This window comes from Danio aesculapii, chromosome 24, assembly GCF_903798145.1.
Source record: "Danio aesculapii chromosome 24, fDanAes4.1, whole genome shotgun sequence".
NCBI classification, from domain to species: Eukaryota; Metazoa; Chordata; class Actinopteri; order Cypriniformes; family Danionidae; genus Danio; species Danio aesculapii.
This window is the reverse complement of record NC_079458.1, coordinates 29,239,845-29,253,660: the sequence shown is the minus strand read 5'-3', so window position 1 is coordinate 29,253,660 and position 13,816 is coordinate 29,239,845.

The following is a 13,816-nucleotide window of genomic DNA, read 5'->3' as shown; positions in this document are numbered from 1 at the left end:
AGACGTGGCATTAAACTTTCGTCAGGACGAATTTAATTATGTAATATTTGTGACTACAAACAGCATGAAGTGTTTTGCTTGCGGAGAAATTGGTCATTTGATCCGCTCATGCCCCGGTCGAGTAAACCAGCAAGATCAAAATCGTTCACTGGCTAGTGTAAGTAATGCGCCTAGCACAGGTCTTCCTCAGGAAACTGTACCATAGACAGTAGCTGAGGTGACCCTGATTGACAAAAATGATGAGAGGAGAAATGATGTAGTTGATGTGGAAGGAGATGGCCGTTACAAGTGGATGAACAGCCAATACGCGCTTGCTTTGCGCAAGAGCAGTAACCCGGTTATAGCCGGAGAGCAAACGTCTTTCAATAAAGAACAAGGTCAGATTTTGGAAATGGATTTAGATGACAGTGCTTTTAAGACGCCTCAGAAGAGACGCTTAAAACAACAGAATATCAGTAAACAGGCAAAAAAAAGATGGATAATTGCCACCTGAGTCAATCCGAAACTGAGAGTGAGAGTTACTTTTCAGAATGCAGTGTGTCATGCAGTTTGCCATTAAGTGGTTTTTCTAGCCGAGTTTACACTGTGGACGACATAAAGTCATTTCTTAAAGCGACAAAAAATGCCAGAAATGTTAAAATTCAGGAATATTTCCCAGATGTAATGCAATTCATGGAAAAAGCTAAGCTTTTTAGGAGTGAGGGAAGTTTCAATAAACAGGATGTGTATCGACTAGAAAAACTGCTTGGCAAACTTAATGCCCAACCAAGGCTCAGTAATGACAGCACAAAAATACGTTCCTCCTTTCTTCTTTTCTGTTTTCTTTGCTTGGGTTATTTTTGTTTAGCTAAAATGGCAGTATATAGTACCAGAAAGCAAAAAAATTAAGGAAATGTCAGTCATTTGTCGCTTGTTGGCAGTTTTTGTTAATTCTGTCAAATTAAGAATTCTTGTTGGTTTTTAAAGCTATGGATGATCTTCCTTCTTTTGACTTGATGTGGTGCGATGCCAGTGCTCTGTGTGAGCATTATGAAAATTAGTTGGTTTTTGCTCCCATTTTATTAATTTTTTTCGCTTTTTCTTTTTTGTGAGTTGATTGTTGAATAATGTATTAATGTTTTTGTAATAAAGTGTTGTGAAAATCAAATCTCTTTCTTTCTTTCTTTCTTTTTTTTTTCTTTCTTTCTTCGTTTAGCCAATCTCCGAGTCTTGCAGGAGCACTTTTAGCTTAGCAACAATTATTTTATTATATTAGACTACTAATTGCTAGTTCAAAAATGGCCAAAGTATAACTTGTGCTAGTTCTGTGTCCATGCTCACCATATATACCCTCAGTTACTATTCCCTATATTAGTACACTTTAAGAACTGAAAATTCGATCACTCAGAACACAGGAAATGATAGCATTTTGTTTGTACTTGGCTGGTTGATAAATCATTCAGATGGAGCAAAATTTCAATTTCTTTGGTCAGACCCTGTGATAGTTATTTTAGCAAGCTGCCTATTAGTAATGAAACAAAGTATTTTGATTTCTGTCATCTATTGTTCATTTTGTAATATATTTTCAATGCCTGTTTTCATTTTCATTGCAGTTATTTTATGTCTAATTCTGTAAATTCATGTTAAAAACTACTTTGAGACATTGTTCACAGCTAAAGAATGTTGAATAAAAATTTGATGGAGAAAAATGATTTTTGTGCTAAAATAAGAGCAGTTAAAACAGACCGGTCAATTTTGACCGGGAACACTAAAGTAAGGGGCAGGATGTGAACACGACAGGAGGGTTAACTACAGGGAACAAGGAGGGAACAATCCTTCATCATTTTTTACAACGTGCAATTGCCATATTTACCCTTTAACTACAGGGAATAAAGGAGGAACAAAGAGGAAACATTGCTTCACTTTATGTTACAATCCACAAATGCCGTATTTACCCTTTAACTACAGGGAACAAGAGAGTAACAAGGAGGGAACAATGCTTCACTTTAGTTTACAACCAGCAAATGCTGTATTTACCCTTTAACTAAAGGGAACAAGGGGGGAACAAATACTGTATTTAACCTTTAACTAGTAGGGGAGAAGCTGGACTTCAACGCACAAGTGTATATTTGAACAGTAAGAACAGAGAAAACTGCAGCAGCAGAGACATTGCTTGCGGTGGAGAGATCGACAGGTAAACATTCATAAGGTAAGTAGTGTATGGAAATATATTTTTATATTAAACTGCAGATTTAAAATACATACAGTATACAGGTTTCATAATTTAACAGGTTGTAAACCTTTTATTCATTAAACACCCCATATAATACCCAAGCACTGAATAAGGGTACTATTATTAATGTGCTTACGCAGGTGTTTGTAGGTTTCATTAAGTTGTCACCACCCTTGCATAATTCTTTATATGTATACAATACTTTAGGAAAAGTACATAATAAATTCAATATACTTACATGGTACTGTGCTTGTTGTTAACCCCTTATTACCCAAACATTATAGTTTGTTCTTTGCAGTTTATAGATAAGTACACCGTAAATTTAATATACTTACGCGGTACTTTGCGTGTTGTTACCCCCTTATTACCCAAACATTATGGGTTGTTCCTTTGCAATTTCTAGAAAAGTGTTGTGATTGTATGGTATGTGTGTGTGGCCACTAGATGGCACAAGAGGTTGTGTAAGGGGTTATATGATATATATGAGCGAGCGCTAGAACAACACAGCATGAGGCAGACTGCACTTATAAATAAAGAAGTCACTTGTTCCAACTTGGCATCATTATTATAAGACACGAACATGACATGGTACCAGGAGTAAACTATAAAGGTCAACATGGATCTGAAACCGCCGGAAAGCTTGAAACTAGCAGGAAAGGTTGACGATAACTGGCGCACATTTAAACAGCAGTTCCACCTGTATGTTGCAGCGATGGGACTCGAGACGAAGCCAGATGCTAGAAAGGTAGCACTGCTGCTAACAATTGCAGGGCCACAGGCCATAGAAGTATATAACACGTTCGTGTTTGACAACCCTGGTGATGGTGACAAGTTGGATGCGGTGCTGAGCAAATTTGACGCTCATTGTGCTCCGAAGAAAAACGAGACGTACGAGAGGTATGTGTTTCGGTCTCGCACACAGCGGGAACACGAGCCATTCGATAGCTTCCTGACGGATCTGAGATTAAAGGCGCAATCCTGCAACTTCGCGACGCTGAAGGATTCCATGATCCGCGATCAGATCGTTTTCAGTGTGGAGGATAATAAAGCCAGGGAAAGGCTACTACGTGAGACGGAGCTGACGCTGGCGGGAGCTGTTAAGATATGCCAGGCAAGTGAGTTGTCACACAAACATGTGAAGACGTTCAACGAGATGTCTGCAGTAGCTTCAGCACAAGTGAGTGACGGTGCAGCAATGGTAGGAGCAGTAAAATATCAACAGAAAAGACGCATACAGACCCGGCCGGCACAGCAGCCGGAAGAAATGATGTACAGCTGTAAGCGTTGCGGCTCGCGACACAAGCCCAGGCAGTGTCCAGCTTTTGGTAAGAAATGCTCCAGCTGCCAAGGCAAGAATCATTTTGCTAAACAGTGTTTCTCCAAAAGAAAGGAGAGCATGAGAGGAAAAACTGTAAACTTAGTGGAGGAGCCTGATCTCAGTGATACATTCTTTGTTGGACTAGTAAATTGTGAGAATGAACGAGAAAATAATGCAGACAAAGAAAATGAAGAGGAAAGTGAAGATAAATGGATGTCTCCAATACTGATAAACGGAACTATAGTCAACATGAGATTGGACACTGGTGCAAAAGCGAACATCATAAGCATGACTGATATAAAAGCAATGGAAAATAAGCCACACATAAAGAAGAAAGAGACAGGATTAAAAGATTACAACGGGCGGCCAATTAAATGTTTGGGCACATGCAGGCTGAGTGCCACAGTAAAAGGAAAAGTGCACCACCAGTTCTTCTTTGTTGTGAATGAGGGACTTGAATCACTTCTAGGTGACAGAGCATGTGAAGCATTGGGACTGGTAAAAAGGGTGTTTTGTGTAATCCCACCCAAAAGCCCAGTAAATAACTCTGTGGACACACTAATCCAGAAATTCTCAGATGTGTTTAAAGGATTTGGTGTTTTGCCCTTCACATATAAAATACAGTTGAAGGAAGATGCTCATCCAGTTGTGCATGCAGCACGTAGAGTTCCGGCTCCATTAAAGGATGGCCTAAAGAAAGAGTTGGAAAGAATGATCAGGTTGGGAGTGATCAAAAAAGTTAATGAGCCTACAGACTGGGTCAACTCAATGGTCATCACAAAGAAAAAGAATGGTGAGCTGAGAATATGTTTGGATCCTAAAGACTTAAATGAAAGCATAAAGCGTGAACACTATCAAATACCCACACGTGAAGAAATCACCAGTGAAATGTCAGGTGCCAGGTACTTCACAAAGCTGGATGCCTCACAGGGTTTCTGGCAGCTGAGACTGTAAGAAAACAGCACAAAGTACTGTACCTTTAATACTCCCTTCGGCAGATACTGTTTTCTCAGACTGCCTTTTGGAATAACGTCAGCACCTGAAATATTCCACAAAGCCATGGAACAGATCATAGAGGGGTTGGAAGGAGTTCGAGTCTACATTGATGACATCATCATATGGGGGTCCACAGCTCAAGAACACGGCGAGAGACTGTGCAGAGTGATGGAGCGCATACAAAAGTATGGACTAAAACTCAACAAGAATAAGTGTGAATTTGGTGTGGAAGAAATCCTGTTCCTGGGAGATAAGCTTTCTGCTTGTGGTGTTCAACCGGACCAGGATAAAATACATGCAATACAGAACATGCCAAGGCCCACTGACAAGACAGGTGTGCTTCGCATCATGGGGATGGTCAATTTCATAGGTAAATTTATTCCCAATCTAACAGCGAAAACATCATGTATACGTGAGCTTCTGCACAGAGACTGTGAGTTTAAATGGACAGCTAAACATGAGAATGAGTAGCAGCAACTTAAAAACACACTGACCACAGCACCCGTATTGTCATTTTATGACCACACCAAGAGGATTAAACTATTTACAGATGCTTTCAAAGATGGCATTGGGGCTGTTTTACTCCAGGCTGAGGGAGAGCACTGGAAACCAGTAGCCTATGCTTCTAGGGCTATGACCAAAACTGAATGCCGATACGCTCAGATTGAAAAAGAATGTTTGGGGCTGGCGTATGGTTTGGAACGCTTTCATAGCTATGTGTATGGGCTGCCATCTTTCACAGCTGAGACTGACCATCGACCACTGGTCTCCATCATCAAAAAGAATCTGAACGAAATGTCTCCACGGATACAGCGTTTAATGATGAAGATGCAGAGGTATGATTTTGAACTGATATATACTCCAGGAAAAAACCTAGTCCTCGCAGATGCTCTATCCAGGGCAACTGCAGGCAACAGAGTGAGTACAACTGACGAGGACATACAAAGTCATGTCAATATGGTGTCAGCAGCACTGCCTGTATCGGACACAAAGTCGAGTCAGATTGTGGAGGCTACAGCAAAGGATGTGGAGTTGCAGCATGTCATGAAAAACATGGATGAGGGATGGCCAGTTGGTGCATCTCCACAATTTTATCATATCAGAGGGGAACTCAGTGCTGTGGATGGTCTGCTTTTAAAAAAGGGCAGGATTGTCATTCCGCAGGCTTTGAGAATGGACATGTTGCACAGGATACATGAAGGTCATCTCGGTATCGAAAAGTGCAAAAGGAGAGCGAGAGAGTCAGTTTTCTGGCCTGGAATTAATAAAGACATTGAAACACTCATAAGTAAATGTGAAACATGTCAGAAACACAGAAGCAAGCAAAGCAAAGAGCCAATGGTGGTAGCCGAGCACCATGGCATAAAGTTGGAATGGACTTGTTTCATCTTAGGGGTAAGGACTATTTAGTGGTAATTGATTACTACTCAAACTTCCCTGAGATGGCACTATTGGCAAACTTATCAGCGACCTGTGTCATAACACATGCCAAGTCAATCTTCGCCAGGCATGGCATTCCACAAACCGTGGTGAGTGACAATGGTCCATGCTTTAACAGCAAAGAATGGCAGAAGTTTGCAGCTCAGTATGACTTCAAACATGTGACATCAAGCCCACATTATGCACAGTCAAATGGGCAAGCTGAGAAAGGGGTTCACATTCTGAAGCAGCTCTTAAAGAAAGCAGCTGACAGTGACTCTGATCCGTACCTGGCTCTATTGAGCTACAGAGCATCCCCTTTTCAGTGTGGTTTCTCACCAGCTAAACTGTTGATGAAGAGAAAACTACGGACAACATTACCGAGTCATGCAAATGACAAATTGAAGCAAAAGAATCCTGCCAAGATTGAACATAAGTGGCAAAAGCAGAAAATGAAGCAAAAGTGCTTTTATGACAGGATCACAAAACATCTCCCACCTCTGACATCTAACAACCAAGTCAGAGTTGAGGATGCTGATGGATGGAGCACAAGAGCAACTGTTCTGCAAGAAGTAGCTCCAAGATCATATACAGTGAGAACTGATGATGGACAAATCCTCAGGTGTAATCGTCGCAGCTTGCTAAAAACACCACAAGAAACTGTGGGAGAGCTAAGTGTGACCTGTGGTGAACCTGAGACTATTCACACACCTGTTATGGAGGGTGACACTGATTCACACACACCTACTCCTGAGTTGAGAAGGTCCACTAGAGAAATTAGAAAGCCTAATAGATTGAATTTATAGTGGGTAAATGAAAGATGAGAAATTTAAATAGTTTACATGTTAAACCTTTTGAACATTAGGTTGGTTGGGTTGAATTTAGTTTAAACAAACTGAGAAAAATGTATATTCACTGTTTATGAAAGATAGGGTCTTACTGAATGAGAAATGGACAAAAGTAATGACAAAAGATGTAAAAGTTCATGTTAATGTTTTTTTTTGCCTGAGGAAAAGGGGGATGTTGTGATTGTATGGTATGTGTGTGTGGCCACTAGATGGCACAAGAGGTTGTGTAAGGGGTTATATGATATATATGAGCGAGCGCTAGAACAACACAGCATGAGGCAGACTGCACTTATAAGTAAAGAAGTCACTTGTTCCAACTTGGCGTCATTATTATAAGACACGAACATGACAAAAAGTACACCGTAAATTCAATATACTTACGCGGTACTTTTTCGTGTTCAATATCTGGTTGTTACCCCCTTATTACCCAAGCATTGCAGTTTGTTGCCTTATACCTATACATACGTTCTTTATACTTATACTATATGTACAGAAAAGTACCTTGTTGTTTCACTGTACTTACACGGTACTTTGCGGGTTATAAATGAAAGCATTACTGATACTCCCGATCTGTGAAGCATTTGATTCCAAACTGAGTGCAGACAGTATTTAATTTAGCAAGGGGAATGTCAGTGATCCAGGGGCATCACAGGGCATCATGAAATTAATTCCATCGTGTTGAAACAGGCAAAAGTTTTTTTTTTTAATTATCTACTAACTCTGAAGCAACAGAAGAACGGTTTGCTTTTGTCCATATTGCAGAACACTTTGAAGTTGCACTTCTGTAGATTAATTTTGACTCGTTTGCTTAAAGCCATTTCTCGACATCATGAAAAATTAAGTTCACTGTGTGTGATGCACACCTTAAGTGTGGAGGGAGAGAAAACTCTCCTTCAGATTCTGTGGAGAGGGTCTGTTCCACATCAGTAAATGTCACCTTTTCATCTTCTTCGGATTCCTCATCAGAGTCTGATTTTGGAACATTCTAAAAGCTTTGATAAAATTGGACCTGTTGTCGGTCACGGTTGCTGTCACTTTAGAGTTCAGTCCATAGGCCAAATATACTTGCTTGATTTCATTGCCGATTACATCATATGTGTGTCTCCCTCGAGATATGATGTTTTCAGGCCAAAAGCAGAAAGTGATAAAAACTGCTAAAAACTGAAATTCTTTATTCTTTTTGTTTTAAACAATATTATATGCAGTTTTCAACAAGTTTAAACAAGTTTGAACTGAAAAGCACGTTGTTTTGAAAGTGATATTTTTTTAAGCTCCCATGCAGGATTCTTGCTCCTGGGACTGAGATATGTTTTCAGGCCATAAACCGAAAATGATAAAAACAGCTTAAAACCATGAAATTCATCATTCTTTTTGTTTTAAACAACATTATATGCAGTTTTCAACATGTTTAAACAAGTTTCAATGGGAAAGCAAGTGGTTTTGAATGTGCTTTTTTTTTTGAGCTCTCATACAGGATTCTTGTTCCTGGGGCTGAGATATGATGTTTTCAGGCCAAAAACAGAAAGTGATAATAACAGCTTAAACCATGAAACTCATAATTCTTTTTGTTTTAAACAACATTGTATGCAGTTTTAAACATGTTTAGTCAATATTCAAGGGAAGAGCAAGGGATTTTGAAAGTGCTTATTTTTTTTTAGCTTTTATGCAGATTCTTGTTCCAGGGGCTGAGATATGATGTTTTCAGACCAAAATCGGAAAGTGATAAAAACAGCTTAAAACCATGAAATTCATCATTCTTTTTGTTTTAAACATGTTTAAACAAGTTTCAAGGGAAAAGCAGGTGATGTCGAATGTGCTCATTTTTTGAGCTCTCATGCAGGATTCTTGTTCCTGGGGCTGAGATATGATGTTTTCAGGCCAAAAGCAGAAATTGATGAAAACAGATTAAAACCATGAAACTAATCATTCTTTTTGTTTTAAACAACATTATATGCAGTTTTAAACATGTTTAGACAATATTCTATGGAAAAGCAAGTGATTTTAAAAGTGCTTATTTTTGAGCTCTGATGAAGGATTCTTTCTCCTGGGACTGAGATATGAAGTTTTCAGGCCATAAACAGAAAGTGATAAAAACAGCTTAAAACATGACATTCATCATTCTTTTTGTTTTAAACAACATTATATACAGTTTTAAACATGTTAGGACAAGTTTCAGGTGAAAAGCAAGTGATTTTGAATGTGCTCATTTTTTTGAGCTCTCATGCAGGCTTCTTGCTCCTGCTCCAGGCCAAAAACAGAAAGTGATACAAACAGCTTAAAACCATCCATGACATTCATTATTCTTTTTGTTTTAAACAACATTCATTCATTCATTTTCTTTTCGGCTTAGTCCCTTTATCAATCTGTGGTCGCCACAGCGGAATGAACCGCCAACTTATCCAGCATGTTTTTACACAGCGGATGCCCTTCCAGCTGCAACCCATCTCTGGGAAACATCCATACACACTCATTCACACACATACACTATGGACAATTTAGCTTACCCAATTCACCTGTACTGCATGTTTTTGGACTGTGGGCGAAACCAGAGCACCTGGAGGAAACCCACGCGAACGCAGGGAGAACATACAAACTTCACACAGAAACGCCAACTGACCCAGCCGAGTCTCGAACCAGCGATCTTCTTGCTGTGAGGCGACAGCACTACCTACTTCACCACTGCGTCACCATTTAAACAACAATATATGCAGTTTTAAACATGTTAGGACAAGTTTCAGGTGAAAAGCAAGTGATTTTGAATGTGCTCTTTTTTGAGCTCTCATGCATGATTCTTGTTCCTGGGACTGAGATATGATGTTTTCGGGGCAAAAACAGAAAGTGATAAAAACAGCTTAAAACCATGAAATTCATCATTCTTTTTGTTTTAAACAATACTATATGCAGTTTTTGACATGTTTAAACAAGTTTCAAGGGAAGAGCAAGTTATTTGGAAAGTGATCATGTTTTAAACTCTCATGGAGGCTTCTTGCTCCTGGGACTGAGATATGATGTTTTCAGGCCAAAAAACAAAAAGTGATAAAAACAGCCTAAAACCATGAAATTCGTCATTCTTTTTGTTTTAAACAATATTATATGCAGTTTTAAACATGTTAAGAGAAGTTTCAAGGGAAAAGCAAGTAATTTTGAATGTGCTTATTTTTTGAGCTCTCATGCAGGATTCTTGTTTCTGGGACTGAGATATGATGTTTTCAGGCCAAAAGCAGAAATTGATAAAAACAGCTTAAAACCCTGAAATTCATCATTATTTTTGTTTTAAACAATATTTCATGCAGTTTTTAACATGTTTAAACATGCTTAAAGGGAAGAGCTATTTATTTTGAAAGTGATCATTTTTTGAGCTCTCATGCAGGCTTCTTGCTCCTGGGACTGATATGTTTTCCGGCCATAAACAGAAATTGATACAAACAGCTTAAAATCATGACATTCATCATTTTTTTTGTTTTAAACAACATTCATTCATTCATTTTCTTTTCGGCTTAGTCCCTTTATTAATCTGGGGTCGCCACTGCGGAATGAACCGCCAACTTATCCAGCATGTTTTTACATAGCGGATGCCCTTCCAGCAGCAACCCATCTCTCAGAAACATCCATACACACTCATTCACACACATACACTATGGACAATTTAGCTTACCCAATTCACCTGTACTGCATGTCTTTGGACTGTGGGGGAAACCGGAGCACCCGGAGGAAACCCACGCAAACGCAGGGAGAACAAACAAACTCCACACAGAAACGCCAACTGACCCAGACGAGGCTCGAACCAGCAATCTTCTTGCTGTGAGGCGACAGCACTACCTACTGCACCACTGCGTCACCATTTAAACAACATTATATGCAGTTTTAAACATGTTAGGACAAGTTTCATGTGAAAAGCAAGTGATTTTGAATGTGCTCTTTTTTGAGCTCTCATGCAGGATTCTTGTTCCTGGGACTGAGATATGATGTTTTCGGGGCAAAAACAGAAAGTGATAAAAACAGCTTAAAACCATGAAATTCATCATTCTTTTTTGTTTTAAACAACATTATATGCACTTTTTAACTTGTTAAGAGAAGTTTCTGGTGAAAAGCTAGTGATTTTGAATGTACTTATTTTTTGAGCTCTCATGCAGGATTCTTGATTCTGGGACCGAGATATGATGTTTTCAGGCCAAAAGCAGAAAGTGATGAAAACAGCTTAAAACCATGAAATTCATCATTTTTTTTTTAAACAACCGAATATGCAGTTTTAAACATGTTTAGAGAAGTTCCAGGTGAAAAGCAAGTGATTTCGAATGTGCTCATTTTTTGAGATCTCATGCAGGATTCTTCTTCCTGGGACTGAGATATGATGTTTTCAGGCCAAAAAACAAAAAGTGATTAAAACAGCTTAAAACCATGAAATTCATCATTCTTTTTGCTTTAAACAACATTATATGCAGTTTTAAACATGTTAAGAGAAGTTTCACATAAAAAGCAAGTGATTTCGAATGTGCTCATTTTTTGAGATCTCATGCAGAATTCTTGTTCCAGGGGCTGAGATATGATGTTTTCAGGCCAAAAAACAAAAAGTGATAAAAACAGCTTAAAACCAAGAAACTCATCGTTCTTTTTGTTTTAACCCTCATTGTATGCAGTTTTAAACATGTTTAGACAAGTTTCAAGGGAAAAGCAAGTGATTTTGAATGTGCTCATTTTTGAGCTCTCATGCAGTATTCTTGTTCCAGGGGCTGAGATAGAATGTTTCAACCCGATCTCATCAATCTGCGTACAAATAACACGACTTTACACTTTCCATTTGCGTGCAATGCTTACGCCAAAATCCATTTTTGCGTGCATATGATACGCCAATTCTCACCATTCGCTTCTGTTGAGAACAGATGCGTACAAATACCAAGCACCAACTCTACGGCGATGACGTCATGAACAAGACGCTCGGTTCCAACGCACAGTTCACCTGATGAGGGTCCATATTGAAGCAAGTAAGTCTTTTTCTCCTTTTTGTGAAGAAATCACGGCGTTAACCGCATTTTTTTTATAGATTTGATGTTTCTGCATCACGTCACATAGAGTCGTGTGTTAGAAACGGCAGAGTGTGCGTTCAAAGTTGTTATTCAAGTGGTCGTTCGGTTAGCAAAGCTGGTAGTCTAGCATTCACAGCCTGTTGCCATTGGTGATACAAAATGTATCTGTTTTTATCATGTTGTGACATAATTGGACCTTTTTAAACATCAGAGATGACGGCAGATCTACAAATTAAATTATAGTTGTGCATTTTGAACTTTAATATGACTCTGACACAAAGTTTCCGGTTGTTATTCGCTAATATATATATATACATACATACATACATGCATACATAAATGTTATAAATTGTAATCAACGCTTGCGTAAGTCGGTTGGTCGATGTAAGTCGCTTTAAACATGTAACGTTAACCTTAATAATATTTTTTGGCAAAAGGATTCGTTTTGTTTGTTTTGTTTTGTTTGAGTCAGTAAAATGATCCGAGTCTTAGCTAACCTCTAGCTAAAGTGGTTACTTCGAGCATTAAAGTGGACTAATAAGTGCAAATAATAAAAAGTGCAAATGGGCTTTATTCTCAAATTGTTGTCTTAATGTTATTAGCTATACCTGACGTCAGATCGGTGTTACAGAACATAAAAGCCGATCTGAGATCTGCTATAATAGTAAAGTTAGACACCTTAACTTAATGTAATTCATGCAGGCATCACTAGTTGCGTGCAGATCGGTGCAGATGCATGGTAGTATCCGTGAATATATATATTTAGAGAAAAGCATAACACGTAAAATCAAAATTAAATTTAAATAATTTATCAAGCGTTTTAAAATGCCACGTTAGACCTTTTTTTTTTAAATCACTTACGTTAGTTTAAAAGAAACAAAGAACTAAATTGAATCCATAAAATAATACAATAAATAGATATGATAAAATAATTGACACAAATTTGATTTAATAAGGTAAAACAAATGAATAAACAAGTATTAAAATAATAAATTAATTGTATTAAAATAAAATTATATAAAAGGTATAAAAAAGCAACTAAATAAGTTTCAAATGAATTTATTACTATTATTATTTTTATAAAAATTAAATGAATAAATACAGTGCTACAATTAGCAGGGTGGAAAAATGTGTAACCTCATCAAAAATACATCTTTTTCCAATTAATATCTTGAAGACATTTTTGTTGTTAATTTATGACATTTATTTTTTATTTCATTTATTTATTAGTTTGTGTTGTCTAAAAGACAGAAAAACACCGGATTAGGCTATTTCTGCTATATTTAAATTTTATATACAATAATTAAGCATGATTTAGTCTAAAGTCAGTGTCCCCAGCAGAAAGACATTTGCTACATTAAAATGAAGAATTTACCAATACAGTTTGCCAAAAAAGATTCTTTAGTAATGAATGAAATCTTCTGTTAAATGACGTAACTGTAGCTTTGTTAAAACTAATGAAGTGAAATGACTAATTATAAGTCACATATCTGATGTGCTCCAAGCTTTGCTTTGAATTGTAATAATCAACTCAAGTTTGAGTTGCAGTCTGATATCAGATCTAACTGACATACATTTATTTTTATAGGACAATGTTTGGAGGAAATAAGCACAAACTAGAAGCTGCTCTTCTGTTGGTAGATTTATTTGTTGAGGAGATACAGGCAAGTTTCATTCGTTATAAACAAATGTGTAATCGTTTAACTCCTGTTAGTTAATGCCTAGTTTTCTCCCATCTGTTTCATTACATGCTAAGTCCCAAAAAAAATCAGATAAACCTGAATTAATAATTGTGCTCTTGGTACTCAGTAGTCTTAATGCAAATAGGTCATATAAATTACATTGTAATGACAAATACATATAGGTTTGATATTTTTCATGTTGATATTTTTAATGTTTTCATTATTCATTTATTTTTGTATATCTGGCAAGCAGTTTCAAACAATTGTCCTAATGTGGCTTATTATTTTCCCAACAGTTTGTTCTCCATGGGCTTGTT